Source organism: Penaeus vannamei, chromosome 8 (genome assembly GCF_042767895.1).
Source record: "Penaeus vannamei isolate JL-2024 chromosome 8, ASM4276789v1, whole genome shotgun sequence".
NCBI classification, from domain to species: domain Eukaryota; kingdom Metazoa; phylum Arthropoda; class Malacostraca; order Decapoda; family Penaeidae; genus Penaeus; species Penaeus vannamei.
The window spans coordinates 30,803,150-30,813,844 of record NC_091556.1 but is presented as its reverse complement, the minus strand read 5'-3'; the positions used below and the strand labels follow the sequence as shown (position 1 = coordinate 30,813,844).

The 10,695-nt window shown below is 47.4% G+C and overlaps 1 protein-coding gene across 6 annotated transcripts in view; it reads left to right on the top strand.

Annotated features, from left to right (window-relative positions):
• Window positions 1-4,387: 4,387 nt before the first annotated feature.
• Window positions 4,388-10,695, top strand: part of LOC113830028 (neurofilament heavy polypeptide) — a 163,738-nt gene continuing 157,430 nt past the window's right edge. For all 6 annotated transcript variants that reach the window (XM_070124534.1, XM_070124532.1, XM_070124528.1 and 3 more), the window contains exon 1: window positions 4,388-4,554. The gene's annotated coding sequence lies outside the window, so the exon portion shown is untranslated. The remainder of the gene's footprint in view (window positions 4,555-10,695) is intronic.

Sequence of the window (10,695 nt, the reverse complement as noted above, 5' to 3'; positions counted from 1 at the left end):
ATTTTCGTAACATTAACGGATTTAGGGTGTACTGAATGTTTATTTCTCCCCCCCCCCTCTATCTCTATATGTGTGTGTTTGAGTGTATGTGTGTGTGCAGTATATACGCATATTAATGTTCAATTAAGAAAGAGTGATGATAAATAACATTCGAGTGGCAATACAACCGACGAAAGTAAAACAAAAACGCTATTGCATAATTTGTAAGGAAAAAGTCAATGAGAGGAAGAGGCAATTTTTACGTGCTGCTCTTACTGAGGGTTGGCAAGTAAGGCACGAGTATTTTTTATCAAGGGAATAAATGTAGTCACACATATATCATTATTTTATGGGCAAATAAAATAATAATGTCACTCCATAGTAAGTGTGCAAGTTTATTCAGCTTATATAACCCTCCTTTCCTGTACTCTACGTCATCATCAGAGGTCGGCAATCCTTTGTCTGTGTTCCGGCCTTCTCTTTGTTTTATGTTTTGTTCTCGGCTTTTCCTTTCTCTTCCTCTTTCTTCATTTCTTGCCTTTTCTCTCCACGCCCTCCGTTGTTGTTGCACGGAAAAAGTAACGTCTTTGGTGTATGTGTAGGCCTACCGTAATAATAATAATAATAAATAATACCATATACACAAAAGTTCATTTATCCGTATGGCAAAGCATATATAGTCACACTCATTTATACAGCATGTGTCTATTATTCATATGAAATTGCCGTACTACGTAATTAATATCTCCACAAATCACCTACATTTTCATTACACATGCAGTTCTTTTCATTCTACCGTTTTATTGAAAATTCTGGTATGATAAAGTAATGAAACGGTAAAATGTAATTATACTAATATATTAGACTTCAAAACAAAACGAAGCCAGAAATTCTAAGCCTAGCCTGAGTTCCCTTGCATCAAACTGTACCCATACACATTTATGCTTACATTTTCGTTTTTAAGAAGGGAACCTATGTCTGCGTGTTCACCGTTAACAAGGTCCTGTACCAAAAACGTACCGAACACCCTTCCTAGGTACATACCATCATCTTTGACTTTTACCGTCTTCATTGTAATTGTTAACGAGAATAATAATTTAAAACGAATTACAATCCCTCCTTGAATATTTACCATTGCCAAATTACCCAAAATACAAACACGCAACCGCTATCCCTCTTCTCCAAGTCATTCCCAAGAACTAATATGAACTAATTACTATTACATTCAAGATCAAGAGGACGACCAACAACAAAGGAGGTAATTCTAACAGGAACTAAACCTCCGCCAGAGAACCTCATAATGCTCCAGCACAGTCAACGTGTATTGTGGGCGAGGGCGTGCAGCGTCACCTTTAACACTGAAATGGCAATGCACGCAGTGAATCCCGGCCGCTCATGGTGAGTTATGTGATGGTAGATGGTTCCTTTTCTGTTTTTTTTCCCCTCTAGAGACTCGGGAAGTTTCGTTGTCTCATGCCTTTTGAACGTAGAGGTTGACATGTTTCGTGGTTTACGTATTCCATGTTGCCAAATAAGATTTTAAACATTTGTAATATGTTTTTTACATACGCTCATGGTGCCATTATCGCTTTGGTGAACGCTGAAGCTATACATTTCAAGAACATCTCTCGTCATTTCAATTGCCGTTTTGCCCTGAAACTAGCACAATAGCCAAGAAAATGTTTCATATATATCGACTTTCAGAAGTTCCGGTTTGTCCACCTTCACTTTTGAGTTTTGGTTGAAGGTCGTCGTCGTCTGATAACCGTTTTTTTCTGCTCACCCTAAGAACTTTTTTTCTTTATCAGTGAAAAACTCAACTATACATTTATTTTGCCGTGCAACTAAAGTCTTTTTTTTTATCTTTTTTTCGTTCAAAGGTAAAACAATAATAAAAACATCCTTTTCATCTCGTCTTATCCTACACTCCTTACAGCAATGATAATTCATTATAAACTAATTTATAATCGCAAGAGTACCAGTGGGAAAGCTTGGGATGAATGCAGTTTCATCATAATCGGATTAAAGATGTTTCTCGCACGAACCAGTTATAAATAGAAGCAATTCCCTCTCGTATGATATTTTTTGAGCGAAGCTTCTGCGGAAGAGCTATGGTACGGTTCGACGAGTAAAGGCCGATTTCCCTGCGAGCTACGAATAGTTTTTTTCTCTTTTTCTTCTTGCTGAAACCCTTCCAAAAACGGTTATCGGCCAATTCTTTTGCAGAAGAATCAGAGACGCTTGTTTCACACTTGACATCTTCGCAAACAAACGAGTTTTCGGCGATTCTGATGAAAACAAGTTATTGTTGTTTTTGTCAGTGCAAACAAGCTGTGGGTCGTGGACAAATTATGGTTTAGGATAACACATATAAGAAAGAACATCTAATATTCTCCCATAAGTAACCAATAGCTTGTAACAAGTCTTCTTCAATGTCTTTTCATAAAAGGTTAGACGCAATCGAAAAGCGTGTTGTAACGTAAGCAGAATACGTGATATATAACTTTTACATGTGCTGTAAACAAGTCCCATAAAAACTGTTTATACCCTTTAAATTCCCTGTAATAATTTGTATAGCGTTTCCAAATCGTTAATACAAGTAGCATTATTGGGTAAAAAGTGGTGGTGGTAGTAGTGAGGGTGGTAGTAGTGGTGGTGATGGCGGTGGTGATAGTGGTGGTGGCGTGGCGTTGGTGGTGGTAGTTGTAAAGGTGGTGGTGGTAGTGACGGTGGTGGTGGAAGAAGTTGCAGTATAAAAGTAGAGGTATTAGTAATAATAACAATTGTTATAATAGTAACAACAGTAGTAGTAATCGTAGTAGTGGTAGTAATAATAGCAGTAGGAGGTGGTGGTGGTGGTGGTAGTATTAGTATTAATAGAAGTATTAGTAGTAGTTTGTAGTGATAACAGTAGTAATAGTAGTGGTAACATTATTATTATTATTATTATTATCAGTAGTAGTAATAGTAGTAGTAGTAGTAGTAGTAGTAGTAGTAGTAGTAGTAGTAGTAGTAGTAGTAGTAGTAGTAGTAGTAGTAGTAGTAGTAGTAGTAGTAGTAGTAGCAGCAGCAGCAGCAGTAAAGTAGTAATAGTAGCAGCTGCTGTAGTAGTGGTAATAGCATTATGGGTAAAAAAACACGAATACCTGATAACTCCATGTTGGTTAAATGAGATACTTTATGGGCAACTGATCACAAATCCTAGAATTGGCAACTCTGCCAAATCATGAGGGATAATATGAGTTTATAAATCGACTCGAAGTTGAACTCTCCCGACAAGTTATGGTATGACTTTTGAGTTTTAGTTTACATTTGTGCAATAAATTTATTGTTTGCGCATTATGCAGTACCAAGTCTTACCACTATTGCAGGCTTTATCCTCCTTGGTTGACCATCGGAGAGAGGGTTTCCAATTTCACATTATTTTTTTCAGTTTCCCTCCGTTAACGATAAAGCGCGTCTCAATACACAGCCCCCCATAATCACTTGATCCGCCCTGAAAACCGTGATATCATCGATATGCAAATCAACATTTTCATTTCATCATCCTTTGATCCCACAGCGCCCCTCCTCCACCTCCCGCCCCCTCATGTGAAACAAGCCGTTTTGTGACCATGCCACGTGCCCGCGCTATCAGCTGATCTACCCGGTTTATTTGAGAAGATCCGCTAATCCACGGCCGGTCTCTCCGTTCGGATTGATTAGTAACTGGCGAGTAACAAAGGCTGTGAGGCGGGCGGGTGGCTCGGTCGACGGATGCGCCTCGGGCCACGACGCTTCAGGTGGATGGCCGGCCGCTCCCGCCACCACACCGCCGACTTCCTTCCACTTTTAGGCTGAATATCGTTGCTTTGCGGTAATTACTTTGTACGGGAACGCCTTGCCGACTACACGGGCTATGGCGATTTATGTAGTAATCCGCAAAAAAGCGTGGGCTAAAGAACGGGGGGAAAGCGAAGGATACACGCACGCTCGCCCTACACACTCATGCACGCTCGTTGAAAATCGCCAAAGAGGCCGGCTGAAACCACATGTTCACTGTTCGCCGGTTGGGTTGTAGGGTGACTCCTCCTCTGCCCTTTCAGACTTCATGTGACGTCATCAACCATTAAACAGTTTATATTTCTTTCTTTCCCTGAAAAGATGGGCGTTTACGTCTCTTTGTGTTGTTTGAGGTCATAGTTTAAACAATTGTAGCCAAAACTACGTCTTTCAAGACTAACGATCGTTTTCTCTATACTGACTCTCACTGATGCGATGGAGATCTTATGAGATCATTTTCATTGGTCCTGGAGAAGTTATCAAGTCCAAATTGGGGGAAAATGGGAGTTGGTCTTTGGGGGAGGCGCGGGGAGGCGAGGTAAGAGCGCGGCCGCGAGGGAGTGCGGCTCGCACGAAGAACAGCCGTCAGTTCTCAACGAGCAGTGCCCGTGGAAGGTTACGTTCACTGTGTCTGGTGTGTGTTCAATTAATATATCGAATAGTGTGAATATATCAGTGAATTTAGGCATAGTGCGGATTTAGAAGCGAGAGACAGACCGTAATCTCAGACCCACCGCGGGAATTTAAGCGTAGGTAAGTGCACAAAAGGGAGAAACGCTGTTTGAGTTTAGCGGGCCGGCGAGGAGGAGGTTGTCAAGGGACGCGGCGGGGGACGGCGCCACGTGAGGGACTTCTGTCACCGCCAAGCCTTTTCGCACTTTTGCGCGCCAAAAGAAGACAGGGAGAGAGAGAGAGCCCACGGCGCGTTCTTTCTCGTTTCGTGAAGCGGCTGCAGGCGCTGGTGGATAGGGATCCCCTTGCATGTGCGGGTTTGTGTGTTTTGTGCGCCGTTCGCGGGCCCTGTTCCGAACGGTTGGCCATGTACAAATTTTCAGATAATAGCCGGTAGGACCTCATCCTCAGGGGATTGTCGGGGCAATTAATGCTTGGAGTCAGGTCACACGGGGAACGCCTGGTCATCCCTGACTGATCGAGAGGATACAGGTGTACAGTACAGGAACATACTCTCAATTATATATAATTAATGTCCAACCGAAGTGAAACGCGGTAGACACAAAACGGTCGTTTTAGTATCCGGTGGAAGCAAGTGTGGGAACTTCGAAGGCAGTTTAAATTTGCAGTGTAAGACACCGTGGCCGTTCACAAAAGTAGTAAGTTAGTGCTGAACCTGCGACACGTTTCGTGATTCTAAGTTTGAAGTGAATGGTGCAGAGTGCGAAATCGAACACAGGTTTGGAACAGCTCAGTAAATTGAAGTTTTCACCGAAAAAGAGAAACAATACGATACGAGTTTTTTAAAATGTGGAAAATCTGTACATAAATTTTGTGAACAGAAAATGGACGTGGTTTATTCTTGTATCCGAACACATGTGATTCTTGTATTACCTGCGTTGGCTCTAATTCGCCCTCCACCATTTTCCTTGTCTTCGCCAATTCTACTCTTTGTCGGTCTCCCATTATTTTTCCTTGGGACCAGTTATTTTATTTCTTTCTTACCATGCCCCCGGGATCTCTCCTGCCTGTCCGAGCCATCAATAAAGGTTTCCCTCTCTTCTACCTGGCAGCCACCCAGCGATAAAGAAAGAAATATGTAAAGAAATCCTCATGTACCTCAACTAATCGCTAAATCCCCATGAAAATCCACTGTATAGGTCTTCGCACATTATATAAAAAATTCCAGCCCCTACACACTGCTGAGCTTGTCTAATCTCTTCTATTATTTCCACTTGGTGCGTCTCTCTCTCTCTCTCTCTCTCTCTCTCTCTCTCTCTCTCTCTCTCTCGTCTCTCTCTCTCGTCTCTCTCTCTCGTCTCTCTCTCTCTCGTCTCTCTCTCTCGTCTCTCTCTCTCTCGTCTCTCTCTCTCGTCTCTCTCTCTCTCGTCTCTCTCTCTCTCGTCTCTCTCTCTCTCTCGTCTCTCTCTCTCTCTCGTCTCTCTCTCTCTCCTCTCTCTCTCGTCTCGCTCTCTCGTCTCTCTCTCTCTCCTCTCTCTCTCTCGTCTCTCTCTCGCTTCTCTCGTCTCTCTCGTCTCTCTCTTTCTCGCTTCTCCCGCCTCTCTCGCCTTTCTCTCGTCTCTCTCGTCTCTCTCTCGCTTCTCTCGGCTCTCTCGCCTCTCTTCTCTCTCTCTCTCTCTCTCTCTCTCTCTCTCCCGTCCCTCCCTCTCTCTCTCGTCTCTCACTCTCTCTCTCGTCTCTCACTCTCTCTCTCGTCTCTCACTCTCTCTCTCGTCTCTCTCTCTCTCTCTCGTCTCTCTCTCTCTCTCTCTCTCTCTCTCTCTCTCTCTCCTTCTCTCTCTCTCTCTGTCTCTCTCGTCTCTCGTCTCTCGTCTCTCTCTCGTCTCTCTCTCGTCTCTCGTATCTCTCTCTCTCTCTCGTATCTCTCTCTCTCTCGTCTCTCGTCTCTCGTCTCTCTCTCTCGTCTCTCTCTCTCCTCTCGTCTCTCTCTCTCGTCTCTCGTCTCTCTCTCTCGTCTCTCGTCTCTCGTCTCTCGTCTCTCGTCTCTCTCTCTCGTCTCTCTCTCTCTCTCGTCTCTCTCTCTCTCGTCTCTCTCTCTCTCGTCTCTCTCTCTCTCGTCTCTCGTCTCTCTCGTCTCTCGTCTCTCGTCTCTCGTCTCTCGTCTCTCTCTCGTCTCTCTCTCGTCTCTGGCTCTCCATCTCCATCCTTTCCTTCCTTCCCTGTTCTCCCCCCCTTCCCGTTTAGCATTCTTTGTCTCTAGCTTTCTCGCTCACTGTAATCCATCTTCTCTCTCCCTCACTCCCCATTCCCTTAACCTTTCTGCAGTGAATATTTCATCGTGCTAAATTTTCCAACAGTCTTCGGCCAAGTTTCCCCGACCGTTTCCCGAGGCGCCCTTCACAAATTTAACCTTAACTCGATCAGTGTCCTTCGTTGCCGGTACGAGATCCATCACATATCTCAAGAATTTCTAGGAAAAGCCCATTTTATATTATTACTTTTTTTTTAGAATCTAATATGATCAAGTTAGAGATATTGATACCCGTTGCATTTCTGGGGTGCCTTTTGAAGAGTTTTGTAGAAGTAATATAATCATAAAAAAAAGAAATGCATTTAGCTCTTTGGATTGGGGTGCGAAACTCGGATTTATTTAAAGTGTGATTGGAGAGCTGCTGATCAGAACGTCTCGAAATGCAGAGGCAAGTCGACGTATCGCACTTCTAACTACAGGGGATTGGCGAGCTAAAATTAGCCACTACTTCAAAAAAGTTTATCTATCAAGAGGATTCTTCCTTCGCCGCCATCTTGGGGGATCCAGTCGAGTGATCATCCCTGAAAGTATTAGAAAAGACGACAGGAAGTGCAACGTTGCTCTGTCGTGGTATGAGTACACAGGGATCAGCTGTTTTGTTGTTGAGGCCTACATGCAAGTGCAAAAGTACTATTGGTTCGAGGCATTACCAAGGCTCTCTGGAAGGCGGGGCGGCGGCTGTGGTGCGACGCTTTGACTGATACGGTCTTATCTGGTGGAGTTTTTTAAAAGTCAATTTTTTGGACAAGGGTTATCTCCATCAGTTTTTGCGTTTGTTTATTAAATATCCTCCCTGACCTCTCTCGTCTCTCTCTCTCGTCTCTCTCTCTCGTCTCTCTCTCTCGTCTCTCTCTCTCGTCTCTCTCTCTCGTCTCTCTCTCTCTCGTCTCTCGTCTCTCGTCTCTCGTCTCTCGTCTCTCTAGCCTCTCGTCTCTCGTCTCTCTAGCCTCTCGTCTCTCGTCTCTCTAGCCTCTCGTCTCTCGTCTCTCTAGCCTCTCGTCTCTCGTCTCTCTAGCCTCTCGTCTCTCGTCTCTCTAGCCTCTCGTCTCTCGTCTCTCTAGCCTCCCTCTCTCTCTAGCCTCCCTCTCTCTCTAGCCTCCCTCTCTCTCTAGCCTCTCGTCTCTCGTCTCTCTAGCCTCTCGTCTCTCGTCTCTCTAGCCTCTCGTCTCTCGTCTCTCTAGCCTCTCGTCTCTCGTCTCTCTAGCCTCTCGTCTCTCTAGCCTCTCGTCTCTCTAGCCTCTCGTCTCTCGTCTCTCTAGCCTCTCTCTCTCGTCTCTCTAGCCTCTCTCTCTCGTCTCTCTAGCCTCTCTCTCTCGTCTCTCTAGCCTCTCTCTCTCGTCTCTCTAGCCTCTCTCTCTCGTCTCTCTAGCCTCTCTCTCTCGTGTCTCTAGCCTCTCTCTCTCGTCTCTCTAGCCTCTCTCTCTCGTCTCTCTAGCCTCTCTCTCTCGTCTCTCTAGCCTCTCTCTGTCTCTGTCTCTCTCTCTCTAGCCCTCTCTGTCTCTGTCTCTCTCTCTCTAGCCCTCTCTCTGTCTCTCTCTCTCTAGCCCTCTCTCTGTCTCTGTCTCTCTCTCTAGCCCTCTCTGTCTCTGTCTCTCTCTCTCTAGCCCTCTCTCTGTCTCTGTCTCTCTCTCTCTAGCCCTCTCTCTGTCTCTGTCTCTCTCTCTAGCCCTCTCTGTCTCTGTCTCTCTCTCTCTAGCCCTCTCTCTGTCTCTGTCTCTCTCTCTCTAGCCCTCTCTCTCTCTAGCCCTCTCTCTGTCTCTGTCTCTCTCTCTCTAGCCCTCTCTCTGTCTCTGTCTCTCTCTCTCTAGCCCTCTCTCTGTCTCTGTCTCTCTCTCTCTAGCCCTCTCTCTGTGTCTGGCTCTGTCTCTCTAGCCCTCTTTCTGTCTCTGTGTCTCTCTATCTAGCCCTCTCTCTGTCTCTGTCTCTCTCTCTCTAGGCCTGTCTCTGTCTCTGTCTCTCTCTGTCTAGCCCTCTCTCTGTCTCTCTCTCTCTCTCTCTCTAGCCCTCTCTCCTCTGTCTCTCTCTCTCTAGCCCTCTCTCTGTCTCTCTCTCTCTAGCCCTCTCTCTGTCTCTCTCTCTCTAGCCCTCTCTCTGTCTGTCTCTCTCTAGCCCTCTCTCTGTCTGTCTCTCTCTAGCCCTCTCTCTGTCTGTCTCTCTCTAGCCCTCTCTCTGTCTGTCTCTCTCTAGCCCTCTCTCTGTCTGTCTCTCTCTAGCCCTCTCTCTGTCTGTCTCTCTCTAGCCCTCTCTCTGTCTCTCTCTTTCTCTCTCTTTCTCTCTTTCTCTCTTTCTCTTTCTCCTTCTCTTTCTCTCTCTCTCTTTCTCTAGCCCTCTCTCTAGCCCTCTCTCTAGCTCTCTCTAGCCCTCTCTCTCTCTCTCTCTCTCTCTCTCTCTCTCTCTCTCTCTCTCTCTCTCTCTCTCTCTCTCTCTCTCTCTCTCTCTCTCTCTCTCTCTCTCTCTTCTCTCTCTCTCTCTCTCTCTCTCTCTCTCTCTCTCTAGCCCTCTCTCTCTCTCTCTCTCTAGCCCTCTCTCTCTCCTCTCCCTAGCCCCTTCCCTCTTTCTCTCTCTAGCCCTTCCTCTCTCTCTCTCTCCCTTTCCCCTCTCTCTCTCTCCCTCCTCCCTCTCCCTCTCTCCTCTCTCCCTCCCTCCTCCCCTCTCTCTCTCTCTCTCTCTTTCCCCTCCCTCCCCCTCTCTCTTTCCATCCTTCCCCTCCCTCCCCCTCTCTCTCTCCCTCCCTCCCTCCCCTCTCTCTCTCCCTCCCTCCCCTCCCCCTCTCTCTCTCCCTCCTCCCTCTCCCCTCTCTCTCCCTCTCCCCTCTCTTCTCTCTCTCCCTCTCTCTCTCCCTCTCTCTCTCCTCTCTCTCTCTCTCCCTCTCTCTCTCCCTCCCTCCCCCTCCCCCTCTCTCTCTCCATCCCTCCCCCCCCCTCTCTCTCTCGCTCCTTCACTCCCTCTCTCTCTGTCTCCCTCCCTCCCCTCCCCCTCTCTCTCTCTCCATCCCTCCCCTCCCCCCTCTCTCTCTCTCCATCCCTCCCCTCCCCCTCTCTCTCCCTCCCTCCCTCCCTCTCCCCCTCTCTCCCTCTCCCTCCCTCCCTCTCCCTCCCTCTCTCCTCCCCTCCCCTCCCCCCCCCCTCTCTCTCTCTCCCTCCCTCCCCTCCCCTCTCTCTCTCCCTCCCTCCCCTCCCCTCTCTCTCTCCCTCCCTCCCCTCCCCTCCCCTCTCTCTCTCTCTCCCTCCCCTCCCCTCTCTCTCTCCCTCCCTCCCCTCCCCTCTCTCTCTCCCTCCCTCCCCTCCACCTCTCTCTCTCTCTCTCTCTCCCTCCCTCCCCTCCCCTCCCTCCCTCTCTCTCTCTCTCCCTCCCTCCCTCCCCTTCCCCCTCTCTCTCCTCCCTCCCCTCCCCTCCCCTCTTTCTCTCCCCTCCCTCTCTCTCCCTCCCTCCCCTCCCCTCTTTCTCTCCCCTCCCCCTCTCTCTCTCTCCCTTCCTCCCCTCCCCCTCTCTCTCTCTCTCCCTCCCCTCCCCTCCCCCACCTCTTTCTCTCCCTCCCTCCCCTCCCCCCTCTCTCTCTCCCTCCCTCCTCTTTTCCCTTCCCTTCCTCCCTCCTTCCCTACCTCTCATTCCCTCTCTCCCCCTGTCTCTCACTTTTGTCAAGCCAGCAAGGAAAACGGGTCTTTGGAGGATCGATCCTCAGAGTCACGTAATGATAAAAAAGATAAGGACTTAGAAATCGTCAGAATAACACGCTAAGCTTTGGGGAGATTGGGGGTAGCGGTACCGAGACGTTTTGTTACGGCTTGTACTTCCTGTTTTGACATGGCCTCTCGGGTGGTGCGAAGTCAGGCATCCGGGTCGTTATTTTCTGTTTCTCCCGTCTGACGTTCTGGTGCCTCTTTTGGTCATGTTCTTTGACTTTTTTTCCCGGAGAGTTTTGCTGTGCTTGCCCTTTTTATTTTTTTCCT